At 36.2% G+C, this 11,763-nt stretch overlaps 1 pseudogene; it reads left to right on the top strand.

Moving 5' to 3' along the window:
• Nucleotides 1–312: 312 nt before the first annotated feature.
• LOC120591032 (uncharacterized) lies at nucleotides 313–431 on the top strand (annotated as a pseudogene).
• Nucleotides 432–11,763: the final 11,332 nt, after the last annotated feature.

Below are 11,763 nucleotides of genomic sequence, written 5' to 3'. Positions count from 1 at the left end.
AAGACACCACCAAAAAACTGTAAGAACTAATAAACAAATTTGGTAAGTTGCAGGATAGAAAATTAACATACAAAATCTGTTTTGTTTCTATACACTAATAAAGAACTATCAGAAACAGAAATTAAGAAAACAATCTCATTTATACTTACATCAAAAAAAAATAAAATACCTAGGAATAAATTTAGCCAAGGAAGTAAAAGACCTGCACACTGAAAACTAAAAGACATCAATGTAAGAAATGGAAGACAGAAATAAATGGATAGTCCATGCTCATGAACTGGACGAATTAATATTGTTTAAATGTCCATACTAGTCTACAGACATGCCACCCTGAACAAGCCCAATCCCATCTGATCTCAGAAGCTAAGCAGGGTTAGGCCTGGTTAGTATTTGGGTGGGAGACCACCTAGGAAGACTAGGTGCTACAGGCATGAAAAATAAAATAATAAAATAAAATAAAGTAAAATAAAATTTAAAAAAAAAATAAAGAATTGTAAGCTGACAAGTTCCTTGCAATCTGTGAGGTCAGCTAAGGGTTACGTCTCCTAAAAAAAGAAAAATAAATTTAAAAAATTTAAAAAAATAAAATAAAATGTCCATACTACCCAAATCAATTTACAGATTTAGTGCAATCCCTTTCAAAATCCCAATGGCTTCTCTCACAGAAACAGAACAACCAATCCTAAAATTTAAATGAAACCACAAAAGACCCTAAATAGCCAAAGTAATCTTGAGGAAGAAGAACAGAGGTAGAGAAATCGTGCTCCTTGATTTCAAACTATATTACAAAACTCTGGTAATCAAACCAGTATGGTATTGGCATAAAAACAGACATAGGTCAAAGGAACAGCTTTGCAGCCAACAATGCCTGACTGCAACCTGTCTGATCTGTCTTGTTCTAAAATCAATTCTAAATCACTTCCCTGTATTACACCTGTGTCAAGAGTTGGGGAGCCAGGAGGTATGCTACCACCCACTCTTGGCTCAAGCAAAGACAAGTCCCTGTTTCTCCTAACCTGGCTCACCTGGTGATGACTGTTCAGGTAGAGTGGAAAAAGGCAGAAACACAGAGGCATATAGGATCTACATTGTGTGAGACAAGGTAAGCACCACAAGCAGCAGTCACAGTATGGACAGCAGACATTGTCCTCAGGCGTCCTGTGCCAGGATTGTGCCAAGAAGTAAGCATTGGTGAAGATGTAAAGAAAAGAGAACACTTGTGTACTGTTGGTGACAATATAGATCGCTACAACCACTATTGAAAACAATATGGAGGTTCCGCAAAAATTTAAAATAGAATTACCATATTGTCCAGCAATCTCATTTTCAGGTATTTATCCTAAGAAAATGAACACATTAACTCGAAAAGATATCTGCATACCCATGTTTATTGCAGTATTATTTACAATAGCCAAGATATGCAAACAACCTTAGTGTCCACTGATGGATGAATATATATATATAATGAAATACTATTCAACCATAAAAAAATGAAATCTTGCCATTTGCAATGACATGAATGGTCCTTGAGGACACTATGCTAAGTTAAATACATCAGAGAAAATCAAATATCATATGATCTCACTTATATGTAAAAACTAAAAAAATAGAAAACCCAAATTTATAGACACAAAGAACAAATTGGTGTTTGCTGGAAGGGTGGGCAGAATAAGTGAAGGGGTCAAAAGGTACAAACTTCCAGTTATAAAAAAATAAGTCATGGGAATATAATGTACAACACATGGTAACTATAGTTAATAATACTGTATTGCATATTTGAAAGCTGCTAAGAAAGTAAATCTTAAACTCATCACAAGACAAAAAAATTTTGTGATTGTGTATGGTGACAGATGTGAACTAGACTTAGAGGATCATTTCACAATATATACAAATATCAAATATTACATTGTGCACCTGAAATATAATGTTTAATGTCAGTTATACTTCAATAAAAATTTTTAAGTAAAATGAAGGATCCCATTGACAAAATAAAACTTTTTCTCTACTCATTTTTAAAAAAATATAATACCCTCTACTCTGTCCCAGAATCGCTGACCACCTTACTCACACTGCATTATTTTTTTCCATACACTCAGCACCTACTATACTACATAACTTTCCTTTTGTGATGATTATCATCTGTTTCTCCATATAATGTTGGTACCTAAAGAGAATGTTTTTTTTTTAATTAAGTATATTGGTGTAACATTGCTTAATACAATTATATAATTTTCAGGTGTACATTATAATTTGACATCTGTATATTATATTGTGTGTTTACCATCCAAAGTCCAGTTTCCTTCAGCTACCATGGATTTGATTCCCTTTACCCACTTCACCCTCCCCTTCTCCCCTATATTTGACCCCCTTTACCTCGTCTACTTCCCCACTCGTTCCCTACCCTCTACCCTCTGGTAACCACTAGTCTATAGTCCATGTCCATGAGTCTGTTTGTCCTGTTCATTTGGTGCTTTTAGGTTTATATCCCACATATAAGTGATATCATGTGATTTTCAACTTTTTCTGTCTGGCTCATTTCACTTAGCAAAGAATTTATGGAATGAATGATCACATATGGGTAGATTCATTTTAAAAAATAGAACAAAATACTAACTGCAGCTCTTTTTAAATGGTGTGATTATGGGTGATGATTATTTTCTTTATACTTTCCTATATTGCAAAAATTTTCTGCAAAGAACATGGATAACTTTATAATAAGGAAAAAGTGTGTGTACATATGTATATGTGCAAAGAATGTTAAACTATGTATCATAGGTAGATCTTTACACCTGAATCATTCTAGACATCCTATATTTTCAAAGACCTCCTGGGAAAATAATTTCACAATCTTCCACATCAACCCATGCCAGGGTTTAACATCCCTGAGAATGAAGATATATTTCTGACTTAGTTCTGCTTGCACTAGCAAGGTTAAATAGTACCTACGGGTCTACTGTCAGATAGTAAGACATGTTAGAGACAAGAAAAAAGAGAGAGATGTATCTTTTTCAGGGATGGGGTAATGACAATGAAAAGGTAGATAAAGAGAGAAAGAAGAAAGGGAATGATAATTACAAGTGACAAGCATTTAGTGACCTCTTTTATGTGCTAACACCTGATGCTGGGTACTACAATTTGCATAAAGGTGACTGTAACAGAGTCTCTTCCCTCAAGGAGTTTATAATCTAGTACGGGAGCTCTCAGTCTAGTATTTATGCCTCATCTCCTCCCATAACCTCCCATAAGTAGACATTTTCGACTACAGATATCCTGCTCATTAGTAGCCACATTAAGAGGGCAGCTTCTAGGGAGGGCTGGTAAACAGCTAAATGCAATTACACTGGATATTGTCAAACGTGTTTCACTACTTTCAATTATCCTTCTATGGACTGTCCCCTGTATACATTATCTCTAGCTTTATTTTATTGGATGATGCCTTTTTGTCTCATTTTAATCCTTAACTAGCTTTTCCTGAGCACGATCATGACACATGCTTGGAAGATTTTAAAAATAACTTTTAAGATTGGATTAGGTGAAAGATAAACATGTAAGTCTGGAATAGGAAAGAGAATCACGTTAGGATTTAGGAGCAAGCATAAATGATTTATAATTTTGTTGTTTGAAGTTTTGGTCCCAGGGTGACTCTATTTCTCACCAGGAAATGGAGAATAGTTTGCAAGGCTGGTGTAAAATTTTTCTGTTTTCTAGACGATGATAAAAATTAAACTGGTTATTATCCATTATATAAAGTTTTTGATAAGCAACTTTTGATAGTTTTCTTCAAAAGAACCCAAAGTCTTTGATTTCACTTCCAATTTTCTGTTCTTTGCACCTTCCTGAAGCATTACGAGCTGTGTTTGAGTTCTGTCAGTTCTCATACTACGTCTTGGCTCTGATTTTAAATTGTACTTCATTTTTACATCCAGATGAAATATATTTCTTCGGGCATCAGTGTTACCAGTTACTGTTGATCTACCCAAATCTTTGCCATGTGTGCCTCTCCCTTCTGCCATATTCACCCATGCCCTCCACATGTAGCTTATTCCTTCTCTGGGCCACCGTGGTTTGTTGAAATGGATGTGGGAATTTCAATCAGGAGACATGGGTTCTGGTCGCAGACTTCCTACTTCCTATCTGTGGCCTTAGTTAAATTGTTTTCAGTCTTTAAACCTACCACAGGTGGATGTGAGCATTAAACACAAGAGCAAACATGAGAATGCTTGCAAACTGGAATCAGAAATATAAAGACACTCTGTTTCACATTTTTTTTTTTTTGGTGGTGAGTTTCTTGAATCTCTCCCTTGCTCCTTTCCATCAAGAGGGATTTCTTTCGTTTAAAATACGTCTCTAGCCCCTTTTCACGTAGTTAATGTTTACTCTGCCTTCAAGATGCCATGCTAACCATCTCTATCCCACTGAGCCTCCCCTGACCTTTTACCTGGGTAATTTCCTCTTAAAATATGCTTAATAGTGCCATGAACCACTCCTCCTTAGCTTCCAGAATAGTTACAATTTTCCTTTGTTCTATAAGATTATTTAATTATTGAAAGTCAGCAATGCTCAGGAAGCCGACAGCCTGGGTTCCAATCCTGGCTGATGCTTACCAGCTGTGTAACACTGGGCACTGTAATGAATCCATCTCTGTGCCCGAGATGATGCACCTATAAAGATATTTGCAGTGCCTACCTCGTGGGGCTTTGGTGAGAATTAAATGAGTCAGTACATATATACCACTTCAAACTGTGCCGGGTGCATAGTCAGTACTCAGTGAATGTTGCTTGCCATTATGGAGAGCGGCATTACTCTGTCTGCATCCACCACGAGCATGGAAACACCGCAAGGAGTTTCTTTCAAGTGCCTGTCTTTCAAGTGCAAGCACAGGGCTTGGCCTAGAATAAGTGCTTCCTAAAGATTTGTTGAATGTAATAACAGATACTAGAGTTGACGGATCTAAATGATAAATGTTCTGATCTTAAAATACTGGGATTATGATTTCTATTCTATTTTTCCATGTTACATTAAGTCATGTAAATGTTACAAAATAAAAGACTTAAAACCAAACCTTTAGGAAAATGCTTTCCTGTAAATTGCAGGTAAATCACTACTGGTAACTATTTGTATAAACCGTGAACTTCCATCCAGTTGGGTACTGCCTAGTTTTCTGTGGTGTCAAAAATAATAATCATAAACATTTACCAGAACACAAAGAACTCTGCGAGGCATTTTTGATAATAGAATAATGAATGCCTAGCTATTGGAGATACTGGTTGGGAAGTTATAACATGGAAGTTATAACATAGCATCAAACCAAGCTCCTGTGATAAATAGCAAATTAGGAGGAGACAAGTTTTATCTGCTGGTGGCAGATAGTAGAGAACTTCCAGCCACAGATCAGGAAAATGGACAAACTCAAAATTATTCATGTTTGATTCTCCCCCCTCCATCAAGCCCATCATTTTGTTAATACATAAAATGATTGAGTTTACTTTTCTTACCCTGTTCTTCCTTATATTTGCTATTTTTTTTCCCCTAATGGCTTGTTCTAAAGTTTTATAGATACAGACAAGTTAACTTAAATTATTTCCACAGTATCAACTTCCTTAGTCTTAAAAAAGAAAATAAAGCTCACATTGAAAAGCAAAAGTTGTGTTTTAATTAGTTCATATAAAATACATTCTCTTTTTGTTTTAAAGTAATTGGAGTCTCTCTTTCAGTGAAGTATTAAAAAGAAATGCATACTCTGCAGAAGGCTGAACTATGGAAACAATAAAACCATAAGTAGGTGCTAGCAGTGGGGCTGGGAGATGAATAGGGAGAGCACAGAGGATTCTTAGGGTGGTGGAAATCCTTGATATGACATTATAACGATGGACACATGGGCAAATGAGTACTTTTATCCAAACCCATAGAGCATACAACACCAAGAGTGAACCCTAAGGTAAACTATGGACTTTGGGTGATTATGATGTGTCAGTGTAGGTTCATCCCTGGTAAAAATAAATTTAAAAAATGTACTATTCTGGTGTGTGATGTTGATAATGGGGAAGGCTACGCATTTGTGGAGGCAGGGGGCACATGGGAAATCTTCCCATCCCTCAATTTTGTTGTATACCTAAAAGTACTCTAAAAAAAATGAAGTTTTTTATTTTTTCACTAAAAAAAAGAAATGTTTCAAGTTTGTGGTTTAAGTGTGAGCCACTTCATTTGGCCGGTTGTCTCCTAGGTGAGGAGCTATCTTAAAAGTGCTAATTAGATGATGTTATATCCAATAAACGACTTTCCTTGGTTAAGCAGGTGGTTTTAGAAGATTAAAATTAGCCTAATGTGGTAGTCACTGTGTGGCCTAACCAGTGGCCTTTCAGTCTTCTGTCTTCCTAGTCAGCAGAGCTCACCACCCTCTAGAGGCCCAAATGCCAAAGAGTTAGATCCCCAGCCTTCCTTTATAGTTAGAACATGGACATAAAACCCACGGAGGTCTGAGGAGAAGTCTGCTGAAGGCTCTTCTCCCTAATTACTATATAATAAACATACTTTTTCTGTGTTGATGTTGTATGGGTGAATGTGATGCCTGGAGCTATAGCAGCCCTATTGGGATTTGAGGACAAAAACCGACATACTAAATCTATTATAGCAGAAAGATGCAAAGAAGCTGGGCTTCTGATGACACCCCTAACTGTTGCACTCACATCCAGGTGTACAAGAAAATAAATGTGCTTGTTGCTAATGACTTTTAGTTGACTAATCTGTTACAATCAGTCAAAACTATGTGATATATCAGTGTCCCTTGGCCATTACACTGCAAGACCAAACAATATCAACTAAGAAACTTTTTTTCAAAATGGGCCCACACGAACCAGTGAAATCTTTAGAACTGGGCAATAGACTGGCCTGTGGGAGTTAGAAATTGTGGGTTCCACCATTTCAGTTCTGGCATCAACTGGTTAAGTGCTTGGTACTGAACAAGTCATATAACCTCTTTTATGTGCAATTTCATTACCATAAAATGAGGGATTTGCACTGAAAAAGCACTAAGGTCCCTTTCATCAGCATTCTCTCATTCTATGTTTATAGTAGTGTCAAGAGCTGGGTCCCCCCCAGGAAGCGGACTCTGAATCAGAGATAAGCTTGGAGGTTTATTAGGAAGTTCTCTTGGGAGCCTCAGACGTGGAGGCAGTGGGACAGACGCAGGATTGGCCAGAGGGAGAAAAAGTGCTGCAGTGCAATCTCAACAGAAGCGGAAGCTGGGATATTGGAGTGAGGAGGCTGGGCCTTCTTACCCCACATCTGGCAGTCACCGGAGGAGGCCCCTTAGGAAGAGTGTGCAACCTTGGGTGAAGTCTCTCTCTCTCCTTCCCTCCAGCAAAGACAACCCATGTAAAGGGTTGGTGGCTGAGGACTTTCTGTGGGGAGCACTCTTAGCAACAAGAGAATCTGCTATCATTCCTAAAGGGGACCTGAATAGAGCACCACAGCCTCCATCATGGAAAGGAATCAAAGTTACTTGTGTTAACAACAAAAGGTTGATCTCTTTCTTTTCATTTTAATTACTGAATAAAAAAAAAATTCCATATGGGAATTGTCAAGTCTTCATAAAAGTGGAGAATGATATCATGAACTCCCATCTATCCATGCCCCAGCCTCAGTAATGACCCATAGTCTGCCATTTTTGTGTCATGTATTCCCCACATATACATTTTTTGCCCTCTGCTGGAGTATTTTAAAGCAAACTCAAAATATTATACTAATTACTTATGGTTATAAGTGCAACATAAGATAGAGTATCCATATCTGGCTCTAATCTTAGAGGTTTTCATTTATTAAAATATTATTTTAAATCACAATATTAATAAGATATAGCCTTCTCTCTCAGCTCTACACATTCATTTCAAGGGCTTTTCATATAGCCCTGAAGAGACACCTTCATCCTAGGAATTTCACCCTACCCCCTCCTTCACCATGCTTCTTGGTAGGAAACCAAGATGTGTGGACCTGGGTTTTAGGCTAGGAGCAGCTGGTCCCACTACCGGCCAAGCCAATTAGGGGTCCCTTGTGAGCAGTATGTGCTGCCACCAGTGTCGAGATGAACAATGGCAAGCTGCAAAGCATTATTTGGTAAATGATGATTTTTGGTTCCCGAGGTCAGTAGATCCCGGTTTAAAAATAGTGTTTGTTTTAGCTATGCCCTCACTTTTCAAAAATTCTTCCACATAATGGCCCCATTCAATCATTCTTATTTCCAAACAACCATAACCACTGACACTTCTAATAAAATGGAGGGTCTCAGTCCTGTTGCCATAAAAGGGATTCCAGACCAAAAGGGATCGCTAACAAAATGAAAGGTTTGATTTCCCTTAAAAGTCAACTGGAAGGAATAGAAAGATAGACACTGGGGGCAAGTTTGGATGGAACGCATCTCCTGAACTACACGTTACCTCAGGAATTCACACGAAGGATCTGCTACTTCTTTTGTTTTCCAGAATAGGCATCTTTAACCCAGTGTTGTTTTCTTCCTTGTGGGAAGCCTGACTGCAAAGCTAGACAAATGTTTCTGAATTCTTAAGTGATCGTTGAGAAGCATGAAGGCCTGAGACATTCTGGCTTTAACCACTGCCCCTTTATCCAGAAGCATGGTCATCGGTCCCTATTTATAGAGTGCACCCTGCTCTGTGGGAAGAGCAGAGAGCATGACACGAGGGCAGGACAGATGAGGACTAGGGACTGCAGTCTGTCTTAAAAAGGCTTAAGGTTCAATTGTGAGGAAAACCCAGGGAAGCATGGCAATCTAATAAGAATAGTTACTTGGAAGCACAAAAATAAATTGAGTGTATCGTCCATGTGGATACAAAATCTGAAAGCTTCTTTATGGCTAAAGGTATTTAGGAACCTGATGAGAATACTACATGTCTATACATCACCTTCACACAGTCCAAGAAATATAGTATTTTCTCATGTTGCTTGAAAAGTTTCTCAAATAATGGACTTAAGGCTTAAAATCCAAAAGATGCAGAATTTACTAGGGGAGTGAAATACCAGCCTTACGTGGTACTTACAGGATGCTCATGAAAGACTTATTTGGAAGCATAGGTTTCAAGGTCACAAATTGGAATATAGTTTTAATAACTCTTCTAAGATTCAATATCATTGAAACTGGGTAAAGACTGGTGAAATGATTTTGCTTTAAGAAATAAAGAGTTGAAACATTAGATGGAAAAATCCTAAGAAAAATATTAGCAGACCATATCCAACAATGTAAGATATCAAGGTGAGGGTTTTTTCTAGATTGCAAGGTTAATTTAACATTAGAAAATCGATTACAGAAATTCATCACGGTAATAGAGAAGCAACATGTGATTATCTCATTAATGAAAAAGTGTCAAAACTAACTATACATTCATAATAAAAATCTCTCTTCAGAGCAGAAATAGACCTATACTTTCTGAACACTGATAAAGCATATCTACCCCAAATATTATTTTATGGTGAAACGTTGAGAGCATTCCTTTTAAAAAATAAGACAAGATTGACTGCTATTATTAATTATATTCAACGTTTCTCCAGTGAAGATAAGAAAAATACGTAAAAAGTATAAGAATTGGAAAGTAACAAAACTATCCATATTCCCAGATTTAAAACCATTGTATAGGAGAAAATCTATATATAAAGAATTACAAGTTGCTGGATCCAAAATCAATGTACAAAAATCAACTGCATTTCTATACTCTAGCACTAAATAGTTAAATACAATTTTAAAAAGATTCCATTAATATATCATTGAAAGTATAAAAATTCTAGTAATAAGTTTAAGAGAAGATGTGTAAAACTTCTATGAAGAAAATTATAAAGTTTTTTTAACCACATTAAGAAATGAAAGCTTAAATCAAATCAGATACCATGTTTATAAATTGAAAAGTTCAGTATCACTGAGGTGTCAGTATTTCCTCAATTGATATTTAGATTCAGTATGCTTCCCATAAAAATCCTCAAAGGTTTTTTTTTTCCTATGAAACTGACAAGCTGATTCTAATACTTATATGGAGAATCAAGGGGTCAAGGGGGAATTTAATTTAATAGATATTACCATTAACAATGAAACTATAATAAATGATAATAATTGACTCAGTATGGAACTGATTTAGGGATAGATATATAGATAAAATGAACAGAATGGGGTCCCAGAAAACACACACACACACACACACACACACACACACACACTTAGTTTATGATAGTAGCCTAGTAGCCATTGCGTTTTAGGGCTCTTTTCAATACATGATACTGGGACAATTGGGTATCCATACAGGAAAAAATAAAACTTGGTTTGTACCTTATGCCATGTATGAAAAACAATTCCAGATAGATCAAAGACTTAGATGTGCACGGTAAAATTATAAAATTCTTAGAAAACAATATAAGAGACTACTTTTATAACCAAGGATTAAGGGAGGGTTTCTTAAATAAGACACAAAATATTCCACAAACTACATAGGATTAAGGAAAGGTTTCTTAAATAAGACACAAAATGTTCCGCAAACTATATAGACAAGATTGATGAGTTAAACTTCATTAAAACTAAGAACCTCACTCAGTTCATCAAAATTTATCATTAAGACAGAGAATATGTTTGCAAAATATGTAACTAACAAGCAGAAATGAGCAATGGAAAACAGGCCCTTCACAGAAGGCGAAATCTATTTGGCCAATGATGTGCAATCTCATTACTAATTAGAGAAATGCAAGTAGAAATCACAATAAGGATGCATTTTGTTACCGCTAAACTAGCAAAAAAAAAAAAAAATCTGGTAATATTAAATATGTGAAGGTGTGCATAATTTCTCTATATACAGCTAGTGAGAGAGTAAATCCAGTATGGAAAACAATTTGGCATTATCAGTAAATAAAGATCTACATACCTATTCAGTAATTCTACTCCCAGCTATCTACCCGAGCTCCAGAAATTCTAGAGTGCATACCAGGAGAAAGGTAGAAAAACTTTCACTATAGCACTATATGTGATAGAAGAAATTAGAAACAACCCAAATGTCCACCAACATAAACAGGATAAACACAGCAGTGAAAATGAATGAATATTGTGCCATATGCAGCAGTTACACTACATGCAGCAAAAATAGATGACCCTGAGAAACATGTTATTTGGAAACAAGCCACAAAGAATACATATGATTCTATGCATATGAAGTTCAAAAACATGCAGAAATCTAAAAAATACATTTTTAATGATGGTAAAACTACATATTAAAATAGTAAGGGACTGCTAATTGAAACTTCAAGATGAGAGGGGAGAACACTGGATCACAGAGGAGTTCAAAGATCCTATAAAGGACATAGTTACATTTTTGACTTACACTACATATTCAATATGTCGTTTTCTTTATACCTTGCATATATTTTAAATATTCTTTTGTATCCACTTAAACGTCAATACATTTTTAAAAAGAGAAATACTGACCTGTAGCAATCTTTACATTGATTAAATCTCGTTTGTGGTTTTTAAGAGAATATTCTCCTATAGAAATTATTTCCTGACATTAGTATTGAAATAGAAATAAAAAACGAATCCTCATTATCCCAATAAACATGACAGAAAATCATCAAAGAAGAACTTGGGGCAGAGGAGGAGAGAGAATAAAATAACCAGCCGCCTACAGGAAGCCAAAAATCTCTCCCTTGGAAAACCAGTCAGTGAGACACACATTCCCCAGCCGACATTGCCTTTCATTCCGCGTGATAAGGCTGTAAATTCTC

Source organism: Pteropus medius, unplaced genomic scaffold (assembly GCF_902729225.1).
Source record: "Pteropus medius unplaced genomic scaffold, Ma_sr-lr_union100, whole genome shotgun sequence".
NCBI lineage: Eukaryota > Metazoa > Chordata > Mammalia > Chiroptera > Pteropodidae > Pteropus > Pteropus medius.
The sequence above is the reverse complement of the archived record's forward strand: the minus strand, read 5'-3'. Positions and strand labels throughout refer to the sequence as shown.